This window comes from Bombina bombina, chromosome 6 (assembly GCF_027579735.1).
Source record: "Bombina bombina isolate aBomBom1 chromosome 6, aBomBom1.pri, whole genome shotgun sequence".
Taxonomy (NCBI): domain Eukaryota; kingdom Metazoa; phylum Chordata; class Amphibia; order Anura; family Bombinatoridae; genus Bombina; species Bombina bombina.
The window spans coordinates 668532861-668557157 of NC_069504.1; positions in this window are offsets into that span (position 1 = coordinate 668532861).

Consider the following 24297-nt stretch of genomic DNA (forward strand, 5'->3'; position numbering starts at 1 on the left):
ATGAATCGGAATATGTAGATATGCATCCTGTAAATCTATTGTGGACATATAATGCCCTTGCTGAACAAAAGGCAGAATAGTCCTTATAGTTACCATTTTGAAAGTTGGTATCCTTACATAACGATTCAATATTTTTAAATCCAGAACTGGTCTGAAGGACTTCTCCTTCTTTGGTACAATGAATAGATTTGAGTAAAACCCCAGACCCTGTTCCAGAACTGGAACTCCAGCCAACTCTAGATCTGAAACATATTTCAGAAATGCTTGAGCCTTCACTGGGTTTATTGGAATGCGAGAAAGAAAAAATCTTCTTGCAGGAGGCCTTACCTTGAAACCTATTCTGTACCCTTGTGAAACAATGTTCTGAATCCAAAGATTGTGAATCGAATTGATCCGAATTTCTTTGAAAAATCGTAATCTGCCCCCTACCAGCTGAGCTGGAATGAGGGCCGCACCTTCATGTGGACTTGGGAGCTGGCTTTGGCTTTCTGAAAGGCTTGGATTTATTCCAGACTGGAGATGGTTTCCAAACAGAAACCGTTCCTTTAGGGGAAGGATCAGGCTTCTGTTCCTTATTCTGACGAAAGGAACGAAAACGATTAGCAGCCCTATATTTACCTTTAGATTTTTTATCCTGAGGTAAAAAAGTTCCTTTCCCCCCAGTAACAGTTGAAATAATAGAATCCAACTGGGAACCAAACAATGTATTACCTTGGAAAGAAAGGGAAAGCAAAGTTGACTTAGAAGACATATCTGCATTCCAAGTTTTAAGCCATAAAGCTCTTCTAGCTAAAATAGCTAAAGACATATACCTGACATCAACTCTAATGATATCAAAGATGGCATCACAAATAAAGTTATTAGCATGTTGAAGAAGTTTAACAATGCTATGAGTATTATGATCTGACACTTGTTGTGCCAAAGCCTCCAACCAAAAAGTTGAAGCTGCCGCAACATCAGCCAAAGAAATAGCAAGCCTAAGAAGATTACCTGAACACGAATAAGCTTTCCTTAGAAAGGATTCAATCTTCCTATCTAAAGGATCCTTAAAGGAAGTACTATCTGCCGTAGGAATAGTAGTACGTTTAGCGAGAGTAGAGATAGCCCCATCAACTTTAGGGATTTTGTCCCAAAACTCTAATCTGTCAGATGGCACAGGATACAATTTCTTAAACCTTTTAGAAGGAGTAAATGAATTACCCAGATTATTTCATTCCCTAGAAATTACTTCAGAAATAGCATCAGGGACAGGAAAAACTTCAGGAATAAATATAGGAGGTTTAAAAACCAAATTTAAACGCTTAGTAGATTTAGTATCAAGAGGATTAGATTCCTCCATCTCTAATGAGATTAAAACTTCTTTAAGTAAAGAACAAATAAATTCCATTTTAAATAAATATGAAGATTTATCAGTGTCAATATCTGAGACAGAATCCTCTGAACCGGAAAAATCATCATCAGAAACAGACAAATCAGAATGATGATGTTCATTTAAAAATTCATCTGAAAAATGTGAAGTTTTAAAAGACCTTTTACGTTTACTGGAAGGAGGAATAACAGACATAGCCTTCCTAATAGATTTAGAAACAAAATCTCTTATATTAACAGGAACATCCTGAGTATTAGATGTTGATGGAACAGCAACAGGTAATGGAATATTACTAATGGAAATACTATCTGCATTAGCAAGCTTATCATGACATTCATCACAAACTACAGCCAGAGGAACAGTTACCACAAGTTTACAGCAAATACACTTAACTTTGGCAGAACCAGCATCAGGCAGCGTTTTTCCAGAAGTAGCTTCTGATCCAGGGTCAATCTGAGAAATCTTGCAATATGTAAGAGAAAAAACAACATATAAAGCAAAATCTATCAAATTCCTTAAAAGACAGTTTCAGGAATGGGAAAAAAATGCCAATGAACAAGCCTCTAGCAACCAGAAGCAAATGAAAAATGAGACTTAAATAATGTGAAAAAAAGGTGGAGACAATAATGACGCCCACATTTTTTAGCGCCAAAAAAGACGCCCACATTATTGGCGCCTAAATGCTTTTGGCGCCAAGAATGACGCCACATCCGGTGACACCGACATTTTTGGCGCATAACATCAAAAAAATGACGCAAACACGAACAACTTCCGGCGACAAATATGACGCCGGAAATGACAAAGAAATTGTTTGCGCCAAAAAAGTCTGCGACAAGAATGACGCAATAAAATGAAGCATTTTCAGCCCCCGCGAGCCTAACAGCCCACAGGGAAAAAAGTCAATTTTAAGGTAAGAAAAAATGATCTATTCATATGCATTATCCCAAATAATGAAACTGACTGTCTGAAATAAGGAATATTGATCATCCTGAATCAAGGCAAATAAATGTTTAAACACATATATTTAGAACTTTATTTAAAAGTGCCCAACCATAGCTTAGAGTGTCACAAAAAATAAGACTTACTTACCCCAGGACACTCATCTACATGTAGTAGAAAGCCAAACCAGTACTGAAACGAGAATCAGTAGAGGTAATGGTATATAAGAGTATATCGTCGATCTAAAAAGGGAGGTAAGAGATGAATCTCTACGACCTATAACAGAGAACCTATGAAATAGATCCCGCAGAAGGAGACCATTGAATTCAAATAGGCAATACTCTCTTCACATCCCTCTGACATTCACTGCACACTGAGAAGAAAACCGGGCTCCAGCCTGCTGCAAAGCGCATATCAATGTAGAATCTAGCACAAACTTACTTCACCACCTCCACGGGAGGCAAAGTTTGTAAAACTGATTTATGGGTGTGGTGAGGGGTGTATTTGTAGGCATTTTGAGGTTTGGGAAACTTTGCCCCTCCTGGTAGGAATGTATATCCCATACGTCACTAGCTTATGGACTCTTGCTAATTACATGAAAGAAATATATATATATATATATATATATATATATATATATATATATATATATATATATATAAAATAAACAACTCAGTTCCAGCTTGACCCTCCTACTGACATCTGCCTGGGTGCGACGATACCAATGAATAGCAAACAAAAAGTGGCACTCACAGGTCTTTTGAATAACAAGTACAACGTACACAGTATCACAAAAGTAAGTACACCCCTCACATTTTTGTAAAAAAAGGAAATTTATGCTTACCTGATAAATTGATTTCTTCTAAGATACGACGAGTCCACGGATTCATCCTTTACTTGTGGGGGATATTATCCTCCTACTAACAGGAAGTGGCAAAGAGCACCACAGCAGAGCTGTCTATATAGCTCCTCCCTTGACTCCACCCCTCAGTCATTCGACCGAAGGTATAGGAAGAAAAAGGAGAAACTAAAAGCTGCAGAGGTGACTGAAGTTTTAAACAAAAAATATAATCTGTCTTAAATTGACAGGGCGGGCCTTGGACTCGTCGTATCTTAGAAGAAATCAATTTATCAGGTAAGCATAAATTTCCTTTTCTTCTATAAGATACGACGAGTCCACAGATTCATCCTTTACTTGTGGGATACAATACCAAAGCTACAGGACACGGATGAATGGGAGGGACAAGACAGATACCTAAACAGAAGGCACCACTGCTTGAAGAACTTTTCTCCCAAAAATAGCCTCAAAAGAAGCAAAAGTATCAAATTTGGAAAATTTGGAAAAGGTATGAAGGGAAGACCAAATCGCAGCCTTTTAAATCTGTTCAACAGAAGCATAGTTTTTAAAAGCCCATGTGGAAGCCACCGCACTAGTAGAATAAGCTGTAATTTTTTCAGGAGGCTGCTGTCCAGCAGTCTCGTATGCCAAACGGATGATGCTTTTCAGCCAAAAAGAAAGAGAGGTAGCCGTAGCTTTTTGACCTGTATGCTTTCCAGAATAGACAACAAACAGAGAAGATGTTTGATGGAAATCCTTGGTCGCTTGCAAGTAAAACTTCAAGGCACGAACCACGTCCAAGTTATGTAACAGACGCTCCTTCTTAGAAGAAGGGTTTGGACACAGAGAAGGAACAACAATTTCCTGATTAATATTCTTATTTGAAACAACCTTAGGAAGGAATCCAGGTTTAGTACGCAAAACCACCTTATCAGAATGGAATATAAGATAAGGCGAGTCGCATTGTAATGCAGATAGCTCAGAAACCCTTCGAGCAGAAGAGATAGCAACTAAAAACAGAATTTTCCAAGATAGAAGTTTAATATCTATAGAATGCATGGGTTCAAACGGAACCCCTTGAAGAACCTTAAGAACTAAATTCAAACTCCATGGTGGAGCAACAGGTTTAAACACAGGCTTAATTCTAACCAAAGCCTGACAAAACGACTAAACGTCTGGGACATCTGCCAGACGCCTGTGTAGTAAGATTGACAAAGCAGAAATCTGTCCCTTTAAGGAACTAGCTGATAACCCCTTCTCCAATCCTTCTTGGAGAAAGGACAAAATCCTAGGAATCCTGATCTTACTTCATGAGTAGCCTTTGGATTCGCACCAATAAAGATATTTACGCCATATCTTATGATAAACTTTCCTAGTGACAGACTTTCAAGCCTGAATCAAGGTATCACTGACCGACTCAGAGAATCCCCGCTTAGATAAAATCAAGCGTTCAATCTCCAGGCAGTCAGCTGCAGAGAAACTAGATTTAGATGTTGGAACTGACCCTGAATGAGAAGGCCCTGTCTCAGTGGCAGTTTCCACGGTGGCAGAGATGACATTTCCACCAGGTCTGCATACCAAGTCCTGCGTGGCCACGCAGGCGCTATCAAGATTACCGAAGCCCTCTCCTGTTTGATTCTGGCAATCAGACGAGGTAGGAGAGGAAAAGGAGGAAACACATAAGCCAGGTTGAATGACCACGGTACTGCTAGAGCATCTATCAGTACTGCTTGAGGATCCCTTGATCTCGACACGTAACAAGGAAGTTTGGCATTCTGACGAGATGCCATCCGATCCAATTCCAGTGTGCCCCATTGATGAATTAATTTTGCAAACACCTCCGGATGGAGCTCCCACTCCCCCGGATGAAAAGTCTGACGACTTACAAAATCCGCTTCCTAGTTCTCCACTCCTGGGATATATATTGCTGATAGATGGCAAGAGTGAGTCTCTGCCCATCAAATTATTTTGGAAACCTCTATCATCGCTAGAGAACTCTTTGTTCCCCCTTGATGATTGATATATGCTACAGTCGTGATATTGTCCGACTGGAATCTTATGAATTTGGCTGAAGCCAGCTGAGGCCACGCTTGAAGCGCGTTGAATATCGCTCTCAGTTCCAGAATATTTATTGGTAGTAGGGACTCCTCCTGAGTCCACACACCCTGAGCCTTCAGGGAATTCCAGACTGCACCCCAGCCCAAGAGGCTGGCGTCCGTCGTCACTATGACCCATGCCGGCCTGCGGAAGCACATTCCCTGGGACAGATGATCCTGTGACAACCACCAATGAAGAGAGTCTCTGGTCTCTAGATCCAGATTTATCCACTGAGATAAATCGGCATAATCCCCATTCCACTGTCTGGGCATGCACAGCTGCAGTGGTCTGAGATGTAAGCGAGCAAACGGAACTATGTCCATTGCCGCGACCATTAGTCCAATTACCTTCATACACTGAGCCACTGACGGCCAAGGAATGGAATGAAGTGCTCGGCAAGTGGTTAAGATCTTTGATTTTCTGACCTCCGTCAGAAAAATGTTCATGTCTATCGAGTCTATCAGAGTTCCTAGGAATGGAACTCTTGTCAGAGGAACAATTGAACTCTTTTTTATGTTCACCTTCCATCCGTGAGTTCTTAGAAAAGCCAACATGATGTCCGTGTGAGATTTGGCTAGATGGTAAGTTGACGCCTGAATCAAAATATTGTCCAGATAGGGCGCCACTGCCCCGCGGTCTTAGAACCGCCAGAAGGGACCCTAGCACCTTTGTGAAAATTCTGGGAGCTGTGGCCAACCCGAAAGGAAAGGCCACACACTGGTAATGTTTGTCCAGGAAGGCGAACCTGAGGAACTGGTGATGATCTTTGTGGATAGGAATGTGAAGATACGCATCCTCCAAATCCACGGTGGTCATATATTGACCCTCCTGGATCATTGGTAAAATTGTTCGTATGGTCTCCATTTTGAACTATGGGACTCTGAGAAATTTGTTTAGAGTTTTGAGATCTAAAATCGGTCTGAACGTTCCCTCTTTTTTGGGAACCACGAACAGATTGGAGTAAAACCCCTGCCCTTGTTCTAATTTTGGAACTGGGCAGATTACACCCATAGTATATAGGTCTTCTACACAGCGTAAGAAAGCCTCTCTTTTTGTCTGGTTTACAGACAAACGTGAAAGATGAAATCTCTCCCTTGGGAGAGAATCCTTGAATTCTAGACGATACTCCTGGGTCACAATTTCTAATGCCCAGGAATCCTGAATCTGCGTCTGCCCCCTACTAGATCCAGTCCCGGATCGGGGGCTGCCCCTTTATGCTGTTTTGGTAGCAGCAGTGGGCTTCTTGGCCTGTTTACCTTTATTGCAGGTCTGGTTAGGTCTCCAGACTGACTTGGATTGAGCAAAGTTCCCCTCCTGCTTGGAGGCGGATGAGGAAGTAGAGGGACCGCCTTTAAAGTTTTGAAAGGAAAAAAAATTATTCTGTTTGGTCCTCATTTTAACCATCTTGTCCTGAGGAAGGGCATGACCTTTATCTCCAGTAATGTCAGAAATAATCTCCTTTAGTTCAGGCCCGAATAGGGTCTTACCCTTAAAGGGAATAGCTAAAAGCTTGGATTTAGATGACACATCAGCAGACCATGACTTAAGCCATAACGCTCTACATGCTAAAATGGCAAAGCCTGCATTCTTAGCCCCTAATTTAGCCATTTGGAAAGCGGCATCTGTAATAAAAGAATTTGCTAGCTTGAGAGCCTTAATTCTATCCAAAATATCATCTAATGGGGTCTCAACCTTAAGAGACTCCTCTAGAGCCTCAAACCAAAAAGCTGCTGCAGTAGTTACTGGAACAATGCACGCTATAGGTTGCAGAAGAAAACCCTGATGAATAAACAACTTCTTTAGAAGCCCTTGTAATTTTTTATCCATAGGATCTTTGAAAGCACAACTGTCCTCAATAGGTATAGTTGTACGATTAGCCAGGGTAGAAATAGCTCCCTCCACTTTAGGGACCGTCTGCCACGAATCCCGAATGGTGTCAGATATGGGAAACATTTTCTTAAAAGTAGGAGGGGGAGAGAACGGAATGCCTGGTCTATCCTATTCCTTAGTAACAATGTCCGAAATTCTTCTAGGGACTGGAAAAACATTAATGTAAGTAGGGACCTCTAGATATTTGTCCATTTTACACAGTTTCTCTGGCGGGATGACAATAGGGTCACAATCATCCAGAGTCGCTAAGACCTCCCTGAGTAACAAGTGGAGGTGTTCAAGCTTAAACTTAAAGGCCGTCACATCTGAGTCTGTTTGAGGGAACATCTTTCCTGAATCAGAAAGCTCTCCCTCAGACAGCAATTCCCCTTTAAAGTTTCGAAAGGAACAAAAATTATTCTGTTTGGTCCTCATTTTAACCGTCTTGTCCTGAGGAAGGGCATGACCTTTACCTCCAGTAATGTCAGAAATAATCTCCTTTAGTTCAGGCCCGAATAGGGTCTTACCCTTAAAGGGAATAGCTAAAAGCTTGGATTTAGATGACACATCAGCAGACCATGACTTAAGCCATAACGCTCTACACGCTAAAATGACAAAGCCTGCATTCTTAGCCCCTAATTTAGCCATTTGGAAAGCGGCATCTGTAATAAAAGAATTTGCTAGCTTGAGAGCCTTAATTCTATCCAAAATATCATCTAATGGGGTCTCAACCTTAAGAGACTCCTCTAGAGCCTCAAACCAAAAAGCTGCTGCAGTAGTTACTGGAACAAAGCACGCTATAGGTTTCAGAAGAAAACCCTGATGAATAAACAACTTCTTTAGAAGCCCTTGTAATTTTTTATCCATAGGATCTTTGAAAGCACAACTGTCCTCAATAGGTATAGTTGTACGCTTAGCCAGGGTAGAAATAGCTCCCTCCACTTTAGGGACCGTCTGCCACAAATCCCGAATGGTGTCAGATATGGGAAACATTTTCTTAAAAGTAGGAGGGGGAGAGAACGGAATGCCTGGTCTATCCTATTCCTTAGTAACAATGTCCGAAATTCTTCTAGGGACTGGAAAAACATTAATGTAAGTAGGGACCTCTAGATATTTATCCATTTTACACAGTTTCTCTGGCGGGATGACAATAGGGTCACAATTATCCAGAGCCGCTAAGACCTCCCTGAGTAACAAGCGGAGGTGTTCAAGCTTAAACTTAAAGGCCATCACATCTGAGTCTGTTTGAGGGAACATCTTTCCTGAATCAGAAAGCTCTCCCTCAGACAGCAATTCCCCCACCCCCAAATCAGAACACTGTGAGGGTACATCGGAGATGGCCAATAAAGCATCAGAGGGCTCAGCATTAACTCTAATACCTGACCTGCTGCGCTTACCCTGTAAACATGGCAGTTTAGATAATACCTCTGTAAGGGTAGTAGATATAACTGCAGCCATATCTTGCAGGGTGAAAGAATTAGACGCACTAGAAGTTCTTGACGTCGCTTGGGCTGGCGTTAAAGGTTGTGACACTTGGGGAGAAGTAGATGGCATAACCTGATTCTCTTCTGACTGAGAATCATCCTGAGACATACTTTTATCAGCTAAAATATGTTCTTTGTAATGTAAGGCCCTTTCAGTACATGAGGGACACATTTGAAGTGAGGGTTCCACAATGGCTTCTAAACACATGGAACATTGGCTTTCCTCAATGTCAGACATGTTAAAACAGGCTAGTAATGACCACAAACAGGCTTGAAAACACTTTATTTTGTGAAAAAAATAACAATCTGAAAAAACGGTACTGCGCCTTTAAGAGAAAAAAAGCATACAATTTTTCCAAAACTGCTTTAAAACGATAAAATTATCTCAATTTTATGATAAATGTATCCCAACTTGCCAGCTAAGATTGCACCACAAGAAAAGGAATACTTAACCCTTAAGGACAAAAAACGTTATACCAAAAACGTTATAATTAAGAAGAAAAAAAAACCTGCACCTCGGCGCCTACCTGCCCTCAGGGGTCTGCAAAATCGGATTAACCCTTCGATTAGGCCCAAACTTTCCTGAAAGGCCCACCGGAGCTGGAGCTTGCTGCTTGCATGGGGAATACAACTGCGCAACTGAGGCGTGAAAATAGGCCCCGCCCATCTAACTCGATGTCTCACAGCCTTAAACAATAACCGAACCAGAGCGGTCTAAAAACCTAGCCATGTGGGTTCATATACCCATCTAAATGAAGCCATGTGTACCCTCCATTGCCAAAAGAAATGAAAACGTTTGCCACAAAAAACTTTATTTTATCTCCCATCATAGAATCGTTTGCCCACAAACATCATGTCATCAGTGTCAACCATTTTTTACAGCCCAACATACAGGTCCAGTAATACCCCTCTCTATACATTAGGATTACTGCTTACCCCTTCCCTCATGGGGATACTGTCAGCCAATTCTGAAATAACACAGTCTCTCCAGAAAAAAATGACTGAACATATCTCAATGCTTGTAGCATGAAAAACGTTCCTCACACTGAAGTTTCTTAAGTACTCCTCAGCCATTCTGTGGGAACTACTCTGGATCTTAGTAACAACTGTAAGATCATCAGTCTCCAGGCAGAAATCTTCATTCCATCTGCTGCCTGGGAAAAAATAGCACTCACCAACCATTTAAAATAAAAAAGTCTTGCTTGAAGAAAATAAAAACTAACATTTTATCACATCTTTCACTTTACCCTTCCTATTACTTAGTGAAGGCAAAGAGAATGACTGGGGGTGGAGTCAAGGGAGGAGCTATATAGACAGCTCTGTGCCACTTCCTGTTAGCAGGAGGATAATATCCCCCACAAGTAAAGGATGAATACGTGGACTCGTCGTATCTTATAGAAGAAATTTTATTATATCTTTTCATGTGACAACACTGAAGAAATTACACTTTGCTACAATGTAAAGTAGTGAGTGCACAGCCTGTATAACAGTGTAAATTTGCGGTCCCATCAAAATAACTCAACACACAGCCATTAATATCTAAACTGTTGGCAACAAAAGTGAGTACACCCCTAAGTGAAAATGTCCAGATTGGGCTCAAAGTGTTAATATTTTGTGTGGCCACCATTATTTTCCAGCACTGCCTTAACCTTCTTGGGCATGGAGTTCACTACAGCTTCACAGATTGCCACTGGAGTCCTCTTCCCCTTCTCGATGACGACATCACGGAGCTGGTGTATGTTAGAGACCTTGTGCTCCCCCACCTTCCATTTGAGGATGCCCCACAGATGCTCAATAGGGTTTAGGTCTTGAGACATGATTGGCCAGTCCATCACCTTTACCCTCATCTTCTTTAGCAAGGCAGTGGTCGTCTTGGAGGTGTGTTTGGGGTCGTTATCATGTTGTAACACTGCTCTGCGGCCCAGTCTCCGAAGGGAGGGGATCATGCTCTGCTTCAGTATGTCACAGTACATGTTGGCATTCATGGTTCCCTCAATGAACTGTAGCTTCCCAGTGCCGGCAGCACTCATGCAGGCTCAGACCATGACATTCCCACTCCCACCACTATGCTTGACTGTAGGCAAGACACACTTTGTACTCCTCATTTTATCTTGGGCTTCTTATGTGGAATATAATTATCTATACAGGCACATTAACTGAACTCTTGCGCAGCGTATTGGATGAGTCTAAATAGTATTCCAATCCAATGAATGATTTTTGCTTTAAAAAAATGCTAATTAGAAGGATGGTCGGGTATAAGTATATATTTCCCTACAGATTCATAGGGGTAGATTTATCAAATGGTAGATTAAGCAAGGTCGCTCCCTGCACATTCGCGGCCAATCAGCTGCTAGCAGGGGGTGTCAATCATCCCGTTTGTATCGGATCCGGATGATTGCAGTCCGCCACCTAAAAGGTGGCGGACAAGTTAGAGAGCAGCAGTCTTATGACTTTAATTAAAAAATGGAGGACTCTTGACCCTAGAGCTAGTAATATATCCCAAACAAACCAACTCTCTTTATCTCGTTATTCTCCCACAATGGTTAGAAGATAATAATAAAAAAACTGTGCCAAAGGTAGTGAGAGTGGTGCTCATTAAGAATAATAAGCTGGGACAGGAAAAACAAACAAAAGGATTTCAGAAAAAAACTATATTTAAATACAATGGATTGATTAATAAAATCTGTGATTCAAGTAGTGATTCAAATATCTCATATACAATGTCTCATATAAAATAAATATACGTAAAAAATAAACTATAAAATATTGTGGCCACAATCTAATCTCTTACTAAAAAAATATACAATCCAATAGATAGACTTAGTAGCGTATAAAGTCGCTACAGGGTTAGCAAAAACATAATTTATGCTTACCTGATAAATTTCTTTCTTTCCAGGTATGATGAGTCCACGGAATCATCAATTACTAGTGGGAATATCACTCCTGGCCAGCAGTAGGGGCAAAGAGCACTGCAGCAAAGCTGCTATATATGTCACTTCCCTTACCCATAACTTCCAGTCATTCGGCCGAAGGAAAAATGGAAAAAGATGATAACACAAAAGTGTAGAGGTGCCTGAGGTTTTAGAAAAAAATAATTGTCTTAAATAAAGGGTGGGCCATGGACTCATCATATCTGTAAATAAATAAATTTATCAGGTAAGCATAAATTATGTTTTCTTTCCTAAGATATGGTGAGTACACAGAATCATAAATTACTAGTGGGAATCAATACCCAAGCTAGAGGACACAGATGATAAGGGAGGGACAAGACAGGTAGACCTAAACAGAAGGCACCACCGCTTGAAGAACCCTTCTCCCAAAAGAAGCCTCAGCTGAGGCAAAAGTATTACATTTATAAAACTTTGAAAAAGTATGCAAAGAGGACCAAGTTGCAGCCTTGCAAATCTGTTCCACAGAAGCTTCATTTTTAAATGCCCAGGAAGAAGAAACAGCTCTCATGGAATGAGCAGTGATTCTCTCAGGAGGTTGCTGTCCAGCAGTCTCATAGGCCAAACGAATAATACTCCTTAGCGAAAGAGAAGTATCAGTAGCTTTCTGACCCTTGCGCTTCCCAGAAAAACAAACAAAGCAGAAGACTGATGAAAGTCCTTAGCCGCCTGAAGATAGAATTTCAATGCACGCACAACATCTAGGTTGTGCAACAAACGCTCATTAGGAGAAAAAGGATAAGGACATAAAGAAGGAACCACAATCTCCTGATTAATATTTTTGTTTGAAACAACCTTAGGTAGGAAACCTAATTTAGTACGTAAAACCACTTTATCAGAATGAAAAATAAGATAAGGAGAAACTGCAGAGCAGAGAGTTCAGAAACTCTCCGAGCAGAAGAAATATCAACAAGAAACAAAACATTCCAAGATAACATCTTGATATCTTAAGAATATATAGGTTCAAACGGAGCCCGCTGTAAAACTCTAAGAACAAGCTTAAACACAGACCTAATCCTAACCAAGGCCTGACAAAAAGATTGCACGTCTAGCGCATCTGCCAAACGCTTATGCAACAAAATAGACAATGCAGAAATATGACTTTTCAGAGTATGAGCTGACAAACCCTTCTCCAGAACCTCCAGGAGAAAAGACAAAATCCTAGGAATCCTGACTCTACTCCAAGAGTAGCCTCTGGATTCACACCAATAAAGATATTTACGCCATATCTTATAGTAAATCTTTCTTGTCACAGGCTTACGAGTCTGAATCATGGTCTCAAGCGTTCAATCTCCAAGCAGTCAGCTTCAGAGAAAAGAGATTTAGATGAAGAAAAGGACCCTGAAGTAGAAGGTCCTTCCTCAGAGGGAGTCTCCACGGAGGTAGAGATGACATTTCCACTAGATCTGCATACCAGATCCTGCAAGGCCATGCCGGCGCTATGAGAATCACTGACGCCCTCTCCTGCTTGATCAGAGCAATGACTCTTGGCAGGAGAGCAAACAGAGGAAATATATATGCTAGACTGAAATTCCAAGGGACCACCAGAACATCTATCAAGAAAGCATGTGGGTCCCTTGATCTCGAGCCGTACCTCAGAAGCTTGAGGACTAAACTGGAAAATACTTCCGGATGGAGTTCCCACTCCCCCGGATGAAAGGTCTGTCGGCTCAGAAAATCCACCTCCCAATTGTCCACTCCTGGGATGTGGATCGCAGAAAGACAACAGTTGTGAGACTCCGCCCACTGGATTATCCGGGCCACCTCTGTCATGGTCAAGGAACTCCGAGTTCCCCCTTGGTCGCTGATGTAAGCCACCGATGTTAAGTTGTCCGACTGGAACCTGATAAACTGGGCTAAGGCTAACCGAGGGCAGGCCAGTAGAGCATTGAAGATTGCTCTCAGCTCTAGGATGTTTATGGGGAGAATCAACTGCTCCCGAGTCCATAGACCCTGAGCCTTCAATGAACCCCAGACTGCTCCCCAGCCCAGTAGGCTGGCATCTGTGATCACAAGTACCCAGGTAAGTCTGTGGAAGCAGGTTCCCTGGGAGATAAGTTCCTGATACAACCACCACAGAAGAGAGTCCCTTGTCGCCTGATCCAGAACAATTTGCGGAGACAGATCCACATAGTCCCCGTTCCATTGCCTTAACATGCATAACTGAAGAGATCTGAAATGGAACCGAGCAAAGGGAATGATGTCCATGGAAGCTACCATCAGACCAATTACCTCCATACATAGAGCCACTGACGGCCGAGGAGAGGACTGAAGGACAAGACAAGAGTCGAAGATATTTGTTTTTTCTGATCTCTGTCAGAAATATCTTCATTAGTAGGGAGTCTATTACGTTCCATGCTGTCCTAAGGGCATTAAAGCCCAGCACTTTCAGGATGGCATGGAATGTCCTAAGGGCTTCCTTGAACACAGGGGAGAGCAAATTATTTTTTTATTTACATTCATGTCTTTTTCTATTAGTGCATTGCGTATTTTAGACAAACTCACTAGCTTACATTTGCCAAGATAAGAGAGACCTGCAGGTACAACATGCTTAGAAATTATGGTAAATTCTGTGATAAAACTTCAAACACACCAAAGGAATATCCGTGTTCAGCACTCTTGCTGCAAGACTCATTTACAATAAATAAAAAAAAGAAGTGTAAACATTGAACTTTGTACTTTTACTTGTGTTTTCAAATTAAAATTGAATATTAAAATGTGTATTGTGTAGAATAAACACAATTTGTTTCCTATGTACATTAAATAAGAATTTTTACTGAGTAGTTTAAATTTGTACTCTCTGCTTTCGATTACAATTTTTAAACTGCTTATTTTATTGAGGACTCTATATTTATAAAGTTTGTGTCTCTCCTTAACACACAGAAACATAGGGTACATCTCTTAGGTAGATGGATCTTTTTAGATAATCTCACCTGAGCTAAGAGCTTTAGAATTGGGTAAGCATCTGTGTACTGAGTCAGATGGACACGGAAATGCTGTCAATTATAAATTGTATCAAAGCCCCTGCAAGGATGGACTCTCTAGTGAATACTTTGATATGGCCTTGAAAATCTTTAAAGAGTTTGATCTGAAATGTTTTTTTTGTATTTTCATAAGGCTAAAGTATTTTTCTGACCAAGAATTTCTACCTACATTTTACATTGAAGAGATTACTTTTCTGTCCTAATACATTTATCAGCTATAGGTAGAAGCTTCTTACGTTGGTATATTAAAATGTCTTAAAATGCAATAAAAGGAACAGCAAGGCTGTGAAGTTCCTACTTACCCAGTAACACTACAGAAAAATACTTTTTTGTTCTAAAACAATATTAGCAAGACAGATCATTTTGAGTATTTTAAAGGTCACTGTTCAGTCCAATTCCGGGAGCACAATGCTGTTGTCCAGTGTTGCTTATTTTTAAATCTGGCCATCACTTTCCTATCGCTGTTCCTAACCATTTGCAACACTTATATTTTCCTTACCTGGCATTTTCTTGTCATTTATGGTATATGGTGCATATTTTATGTGTTTATAAGTAACTTATGAATGATTTTTGCTTTAAAAAAATGCTAATTAGAAGGATGGTCGGGTATAAGTATATATTTCCCTACAGATTCATAGGGGTAGATTTATCAAATGGTAGATTAAGCAAGGTCGCTCCCTGCACATTCGCGGCCAATCAGCTGCTAGCAGGGGGTGTCAATCATCCCGTTTGTATCGGATCCGGATGATTGCAGTCCGCCACCTAAAAGGTGGCAGACAAATTAGAGAGCAGCAGTCTTATGACTTTAATTAAAAAATGGAGGACTCTTGACCCTAGAGCTAGTAATATATCCCAAACAAACCAACTCTCTTTATCTCGTTATTCTCCCACAATGGTTAGAAGATAATAATAAAAAAACTGTGCCAAAGGTAGTGAGAGTGGTGCTCATTAAGAATAATAAGCTGGGACAGGAAAAACAAACAAAAGGATTTCAGAAAAAAAGTATATTTAAATACAATGGATTGATTAATAAAATCTGTGATTCAAGTAGTGATTCAAATATCTCATATACAATGTCTCATATAAAATAAATATACGTAAAAAATAAACTATAAAATATTGTGGCCACAATCTAATCTCTTACTAAAAAAATATACAATCCAATAGATAGACTTAGTAGCGTATAAAGTCGCTACAGGGTTAGCAAAAACATAATTTATGCTTACCTGATAAATTTCTTTCTTTCCAGGTATGATGAGTCCACGGAATCATCAATTACTAGTGGGAATATCACTCCTGGCCAGCAGTAGGAGGCAAAGAGCACTGCAGCAAAGCTGCTATATATGTCACTTCCCTTACCCATAACTTCCAGTCATTCGGCCGAAGGAAAAATGGAAAAAGATGATAACACAAAAGTGTAGAGGTGCCTGAGGTTTTAGAAAAAAATAATTGTCTTAAATAAAGGGTGGGCCATGGACTCATCATATCTGTAAATAAATTAATTTATCAGGTAAGCATAAATTATGTTTTCTTTCCTAAGATATGGTGAGTACACAGAATCATCAATTACTAGTGGGAATCAATACCCAAGCTAGAGGACACAGATGATAAGGGAGGGACAAAACAGGTAGACCTAAACAGAAGGCACCACCGCTTGAAGAACCCTTCTCCCAAAAGAAGCCTCAGCTGAGGCAAAAGTATTACATTTATAAAACTTTGAAAAAGTATGCAAAGAGGACCAAGTTGCAGCCTTGCAAATCTGTTCCACAGAAGCTTCATTTTTTAAATGCCCAGGAAGAAGAAACAGCTCTCATGGAATGAGCAGTGATTCTCTCAGGAGGTTGCTGTCCAGCAGTCTCATAGGCCAAACGAATAATACTCCTTAGCGAAAGAGAAGTATCAGTAGCTTTCTGACCCTTGCGCTTCCCAGAAAAACAAACAAAGCAGAAGACTGATGAAAGTCCTTAACCGCCTGAAGATAGAATTTCAATGCACGCACAACATCTAGGTTGTGCAACAAACGTTCATTAGGAGAAAAAGAATAAGGACATAAAGAAGGAACCACAATCTCCTGATTAATATTCTTGTTTGAAACAACCTTAGGTAGGAAACCTAATTTAGTACGTAAAACCACTTTATCAGAATGAAAAATAAGATAAGGAGAAACTGCAGAGCAGAGAGTTCAGAAACTCTCTGAGCAGAAGAAATATCAACAAGAAACAAAACATTCCAAGATAACATCTTGATATCTTAAGAATATATAGGTTCAAACGGAGCCCGCTGTAAAACTCTAAGAACAAGCTTAAACACAGGCCTAATCCTAACCAAGGCCTGACAAAAAGATTGCACGTCTAGCGCATCTGCCAAACGCTTATGCAACAAAATAGACAATGCAGAAATATGACCTTTCAGAGTACGAGCTGACAAACCCTTCTCCAGAACCTCCAGGAGAAAAGACAAAATCCTAGGAATCCTGACTCTACTTCAAGAGTAGCCTCTGGATTCACACCAATAAAGATATTTACGCCATATCTTATAGTAAATCTTTCTTGTCACAGGCTTACGAGTCTGAATCATGGTCTCAAGCGTTCAATCTCCAAGCAGTCAGCTTCAGAGAAAAGAGATTTAGATGAAGAAAAGGACCCTGAAGTAGAAGGTCCTTCCTCAGAGGGAGTCTCCACGGAGGTAGAGATGACATTTCCACTAGATCTGCATACCAGATCCTGCGAGGCCATGCCGGTGCTATGAGAATCACCAACGCCCTCTCCTGCTTGATTAGAGCAATGACTCTTGGCAGGAGAGCAAACGGAGGAAATATATATGCTAGACTGAAATTCCAAGGGACCACCAGAGCATCTATCAAGAAAGCATGTGGGTCCCTTGATCTCGAGCCGTACCTCAGAAGCTTGAGGACTAAACTGGAAAATACTTCTGGATGGAGTTCCCACTCCCCCGGATGAAAGGTCTGTCAGCTCAGAAAATCCACCTCCCAATTGTCCACTCCTGGGATGTGGATAGCAGAAAGACAACAGTTGTGAGACTCCGCCCACTGGATTATCCGGGCCACCTCTGTCATGGTCAAGGAACTCCGAGTTCCCCCCTGGTCACTGATATAAGCCACCGATGTTAAGTTGTCCGACTGGAACCTGATAAACTGGGCTAAGGCTAACCGAGGGCAGGCCAGTAGAGCATTGAAGATTGCTCTCAGCTCTAGGATGTTTATGGGGAGAACCAACTGCTCCCGAGTCCATAGACCCTGAGCCTTCAATGAACCCCAGACTGCTCCCCAGCCCAGTAGGCTGGCATCTGTGATCACAAGTACCCAGGTAAGTCTGTGGAAGCAGGTTCCCTGGGAGATAAGTTCCTGATACAACCACCACAGAAGAGAGTCCCTTGTCGCCTGATCCAGAACTATTTGCGGAGACAGATCCACATAGTCCCCGTTCCATTGCCTTAACATGCATAACTGAAGAGATCTGAAATGGAACCGAGCAAAGGGAATGATGTCCATGGAAGCTACCATCAGACCAATTACCTCCATACATAGAGCCACTGACTGCCGAGGAGAGGACTGAAGGACAAGATAAGAGTCGAAGATATTTGTTTTTCTGATCTCTGTCAGAAATATCTTCATTAGTAGGGAGTCTATTACGGTCCCTAAAAACACTACTCTTGTGGCTGAAATCAGAGAACTCTTTCCCAGATTTACCTTCCAACCGTGGAAGCGAAGAAAAGACAACAAGATCTCCGTTTGAGAGTTTGCTTGTTGAAAAGAAGGCGCCTGAACCAGAATGTCATCCAGATAAGGTGCAATTGGAATGCCCCAAGACCGGGTCACTGCCAAAAGAGCCCCCAAGACCTTTGAGAAAATTCTGGGAGCTGTGGCAAGGCCAAAAGGAAGAGCCACAAACTGGAAATGATTGTCTAAGAAAGCAAACCTTAGAAACTTGTGATGATCCCAGTGAATGGGAACATGAAGGTACGCATCCTTTAAGTCTATGGTTGTCATAAACTGACCCTCTTGAACCAAAGGAAGAATGGAACGTATAGTCTCTATCTTGAAGGACAGTACTCTGAGGAACTTGTTTAAACACTTTAGGTCTAAAATAGGTCTGAAAGTCTCCTCTTTCTTGGGAACGACATACAGATGTGAATAAATTCCTAAACCTTGTTCCTGTGGAGGAACTGGAACTATAACTCCCAGGGCAAAAATATCCTTGATACAATTTAAAAAAACCCTTCTCTTTATCTGGTCTACAGATAATCTTGAGAGAAGAACCCTGCCTCTGGGAGGAAAAGTCTTGAATTCTATCTTGTACCCCTGAGATACAATTTCCATGGCCCACTGGTCTGGGACATCTCGTATCCAAGCCTGAGCAAATTGAGAAAGCCTGCCCCCTACTAGATCCATTCCTGGATCGGGGGCCGACCCTTCATACTAACTTGTCAGCCGCAGGCTTCTTAGACTATTTCCCATTGTTCCAAGACTGACCAAACTTCCAGGAAGACTTGGATAGTTCCTGCTTGGAAGAGGAAGCAGAGGGTTTGCCTCTAAAGTTACGAAAGGAATGAAAATTACTCTGATGTCCTTTCTGCTTATTCTTTCTATCTTGAGAAAGAAAAGATCCCTTTCCACCTGTGATATCTGAAACCATTTCAGCCAAACCAGGCCCAAACAAGGTCTTACCCTTGTAGGGAATAGCTAATAACTTAGACTTAGAAGAAACATCCACAGACCAGGATTTTAACCAAAGGGCTCTGCAAGCTAGAACCGCAAAACCAGATATTTTTGCTCCCAGTTTAATGAACTGTAAGGAAGCATTTGTAATAAAAGTATTGGCTAATTTAAGAGCCTTGATCCTGTCCTTGATTTCCTCAAGAGGAATATCTGTCTGAATAGAATCAGAAAAGGCATCAAACCAATAAGCTGCAGCACTGGTTAACATACATTTTTTTCTTTAATAGTGCCTCCAATTTCTTATCCATTGGATCCTTAAAAGAACAACTATCCTCTATGGGAATAGTAGTCCTCTTAGCCAAAATGGAAATAGCTCCTTCCACCTTAGGAACCGTTTGCCACAATTCCTTAATAGAGTTAGCTATAGGAAACATCTTCTTAAAAATTGGAGATGGCGAAAAAGGAATACCAGGTCTCTCCCATTCTCGTGCAATAATCTCAGAAGCATGATCTGGAACAGGAAATACCTCTACCACAGAAGGAACATCAAAATATTTGTTCAGCTTACTAGACTTCTTAGGGTTAACAACGATAGTATTATCGGAGTTATCTTAGGTAACTAAAACCTCCTTAAGTAACAAGCGGAGGTGTTCCAGCTTAAATCTGAAGGACACAACTTCAGCATCAGCAGAAGGAATTATACTGCCTGAGTCCGAAATTTCACCCTCAGATGCACCTGAGGAATCTTCATCCTCAGACTTCTGAGAGGAAAAACTTTGATTAGCCACCTCAGGATCAGAAACTTTATTTACTGTTTCTTTAAATTTACTTTTGCGTTTTCCCTGCAGCATGGGAAAAGCAGACATTGCCTCAGATACCGCAGAAGATACCTGGGCAGCAATATCTAGCAAAGTAACTCCAGACGGAGCATGAGAGGAAACGCAGGGCACTGCATGTGCAGATGAATAAGATTGGGACGCTTGAGGAGAAAGCTGCAGCACATTTGAAACAGGAGGCTCCTGAACAGCATCCACCTTAGCTAATGATAACTCTTCTAACAGTGCCTGCAAAAACTGCCATAAAAACCTGCACCCTGACAGGAATAAATAAAAAATATCCCCCTGCATCCCTCACATGGACCTGTGGAAATACAGAAAGACTGAGTAAACCTACTCAGGCTATCTAAATAGGGCAACAAAATGTTTTGGGAAAACGCAGTGAGGATTATACCCCACATGTTCCCAATTGCTTAAACGCCACCACTGCCCTACTGAAGAGACTGACATGGGCTAAGGCTAGACCCTTTAGAAAGATCAGAGCAAACCTACTCCGCTTTAAAAAAAAAATCTTGATTGTAGATCAGACACCAAAACTTCACCTCCTCCTTGCACCGCAGGCAAAGAGAATGACTGGGGGTTATGGGTAAGGGAAGTGATATATATAGCAGCTTTGCTGTAGTGCTCTTTGCCTCCTCCTGCTGGCAAGGAGTGATATTCCCACTAGTAATTGATGATTCCGTGGACTCACCATATCTTAGGAAAGAAATAATTATGCAAATTGTATCGATTTGCTATGTAATATCTCAATGGATATATTATCCCATGTAAAACACATACAGGCAATATATGTCAAATGTTATGTACAGATTAAATACCAATAAACGTCGGTTCAGAGTTTAAAAAAACAACAAAAAAACAGTGTTGCTTTGTCAGCTGCTTGTAAAAACAAATTATGCTTACCTGATAATTTAATTTTCCTCTGAAGAGAAGAGTCCACAGCTGCATTCATTACTTTTGGGAAATACAGAGCCTGGCCACCAGGAGGAGGCAAAGACACCCCAGCCAAAGGCTTAAATACCTCCTCCACTTCCCTCATCCCCCAGTCATTCTGCTGAGGGAACAAGGAACAGTAGGAGAAATATCAGGGTGAAAAAAAGGTGCCAGAAAAAAAAAAAATTACAGCCGCCTCATAGATAAAAACACGGACGGGAGCTGTGGACTCTTCCATTCAGAAGAAAATGAAATTATCAGGTAGGCAGAATTTATGTTTTTCTTCTTAAAAGGGAAGAGTCCACAGCTGCTTTCATTACTTTTGGGAAAAGAATACCCAAGCTAGAGGACACTGAATGCAAACAACGGGTGGGTACAAAATGTTGCGCCGTCGAAAGGCACCACAAACTGATACTCAACACCCTAAAAAATATAGACGGCACAGGTGAAAACCCGAAGACCAGTTAACTGCACATTAGTTACACCGCCGGCAAAGTCTAACTAAATCACTCAGTCCCAGAGTTCATCAAGCCCAAACAACCTCTGAGGAGTCAGCCCCACAGATCACGACTCCCATGAAGGTACCCGGCCAAGACAAGGACCACTATCTGCCCCCAAAAGGGAGAACCGATTCTCATGAAAGATCCAAAGGATCATTCCACTCTGCAGAACATAGAACAACCCATGGCTGATTGGTTTTTCCGGTGGGAGGAGCTGTTCAGTAGCACACGCGGAGTCTGGCGTGTTGCATGGAGATTGAGCAGCTGTGCACAACAAACTCCTGTGGCCATTTCTCCCGCTGCTGGTGCTATGCTGCATCCTAGGGAGTCGGACGAATAAAACCTGGCCCAGGCTGGAAAACCTCTAAAGACTGTTTTCTACGGCTTCTAGTCCGAGCCGCAACCTCACTCTTAAAAATAAATGCGGGACTAGAGAGAAACAAATTAAATAATGCTGTCTATACCTGTTACCTGAAGCCTGTGGACATACCTATTCTGCATACCGTAAGGACTCAGCTGGCGGGGCTGGGGTGCACTTGGTCCGGCACGGTTACAGCGGCACTGAGGCATTACAGGGTGGCTGGAGCAGAGCGCTTGCAGAGGACCGAGCTGTGATCAGGGAAGGAGAGCGGTACCCGTTGTGGGGTGGTTACACCTCCTAGGATTCGCTCAAGGTGAAGGATTCTTCCTGCTCTAGGTGTATGCCACATCGGATAGCTGTGAGAACAGCGACGCAGCAGAAGAAGGGAGCCGACCAATCTGGAAGCCACCCTGCGGTCGAGCCCTCTAAATCTACCAATGAGAAGTGAAGGTGTGTGAAGATCTTCCAATCAAGTCACGCCTCGTGCCCAGACGGTCTCTACTTGGAGTATCGGAGCAGCGTCCGGGTTACACAGGCAGAGGAACGGGCTGCTAGGTACTAGCGGTCATAATTGGACACAGAGGAGACGTCCAGAGTGGGGCACGTAAGTTAAAATCTCCCGTTGCCTGCCTTGCTACCATAGAACTGAGAAGCCCGCTAGCTAACGGTAGCCATTAGACATTAGCTGAAGTAGAGAGGCTGACTCTCTAGCTAATAGACATAGTGTCTGTACTTTTTCCTATTGTTAGACCACAAGAAAAGAAAAGGGGATATCTTTACAGTGAACTGGTTTTGCTACGTCAGGGTGGATACTGATCGGGATTCTTTTGCCCTAATACTGCTATCCTTATATGTGAGACTCTCGATCTGCTAGTGAAGAGCATCTTACAGAGAATCTCAGATTGCCACATAGATGCGGAGGACAATATTGGCAATATACGAAAGTGGCTAATCCTATGTGTGAATAAAGAAATGTTAGAAATGTATTACCAGGGATGCATTATGTAAATTGAGATTTGAGGGGATAGCTAATATGTCTAATTATGTATTAACCTGTTAAGACAAGTCGGGTCAAACTCCATCATTCATAGGGAGATTCTGAATGTGTTAAATTGGGGTTGTCTGCCTATACTTACATAGTAATGTGTAATAAGGTTTGCTATAGGTGCTGTGTATTTTTCTAATTTCCTATACATTTTCTGTATACTCTCTGGCTCTTAGAGAAGCTAACAATTAGATCTAGGTTTTTGGAAGCTTTCTGTGGACAAACAGAGGTGTAGTAACTATGTAATAAGCCCCTTTGCTGACTGCCTTAATTTGACTGTACTTAGTCCTCCACCCCAGTTGTTTTTTACTCAGCCCATTCATTGTTTGTGGACTCTCTAGAGACCTCCCATCTGTTGGGGATCTATTTTTGATACACACTATTCTGGTCACATATTGGAGTGGGTTAAGGAGAGGGTTAAGGGGAATAGTCTATAAGAATATATATTGCATTTTATCTGCGTGTTTATATATATATATTTCTGTCTGAGGAAGGGGCTAACTACCCCGAAACGCTTCAGTTTAATTAAAGAAAATTTCCTGTGTTTTTTCTAGCTGCAGGTAATTAAACTGGGTGTGTAAACCAGTACTGAAGTGTTATACAAGCCCCTACAAATCTGTGATAAAACTGAGCTATAAGGGATCTGTTAAAAGCCCTGTGCATTTCTACCTGGAAGGAGGCAAGCTCATAGAAATATAAAAAAGAAAAGGATAGAAAGAGGAAAAAAAGGGGAAGGAAAAGGAACAAAAAAGGAAGGGGGGAAAAAAAAAGGAAAAAAGCTAATACCATCTGGATAGGGTAGTAGAGACTTTCAGGCTGTACGCACTACTTTGCACTATTAAGCACTATGTAGTAACACTAGTATAATTGCTATATAATAAGTTTGAGAATATATATAGGGGGAACGGTTGGGAGGGGGGTTTTGTGATGTTTTTTTTTTGTGGGTCTTCACTTTAAGTGCACTTGATTTATTTTTTTGTTGTTTGCTCTATCCTTTATGGATAGATTTATCACTCAGGTGAAGTCGAATTCACCCAAAATGCCTGTAAAAGTAAAAGATAAAAAAAGTAAAATATCAGATACCAGTTTGGATAGCTCATCAGAAATTAGTAAAATGTCTTCTGATTCACATACACTGAGGAGATATTTTCTCCTCAGTTTGATGTAATTAAGAAAGAACTAGAGACTATCTCTGCTGAATTAGTTTCATTGTCCTCTGAAATCAGACAGTTTTCAAACAGACTAACTGAGGCTGAGACTAGAATCTCTGAGGTTGAAGATATAACTCATATTCATGGAGACTTAATTCAGAAACAGGATGCTAAAATTAAAAGTATGCAGTCACGCCTGGAGGATCTGGAGGATCGATCCAGGCGGAACAATATTAGGATAGTGGGTCTCCCAGAAACACAAGAA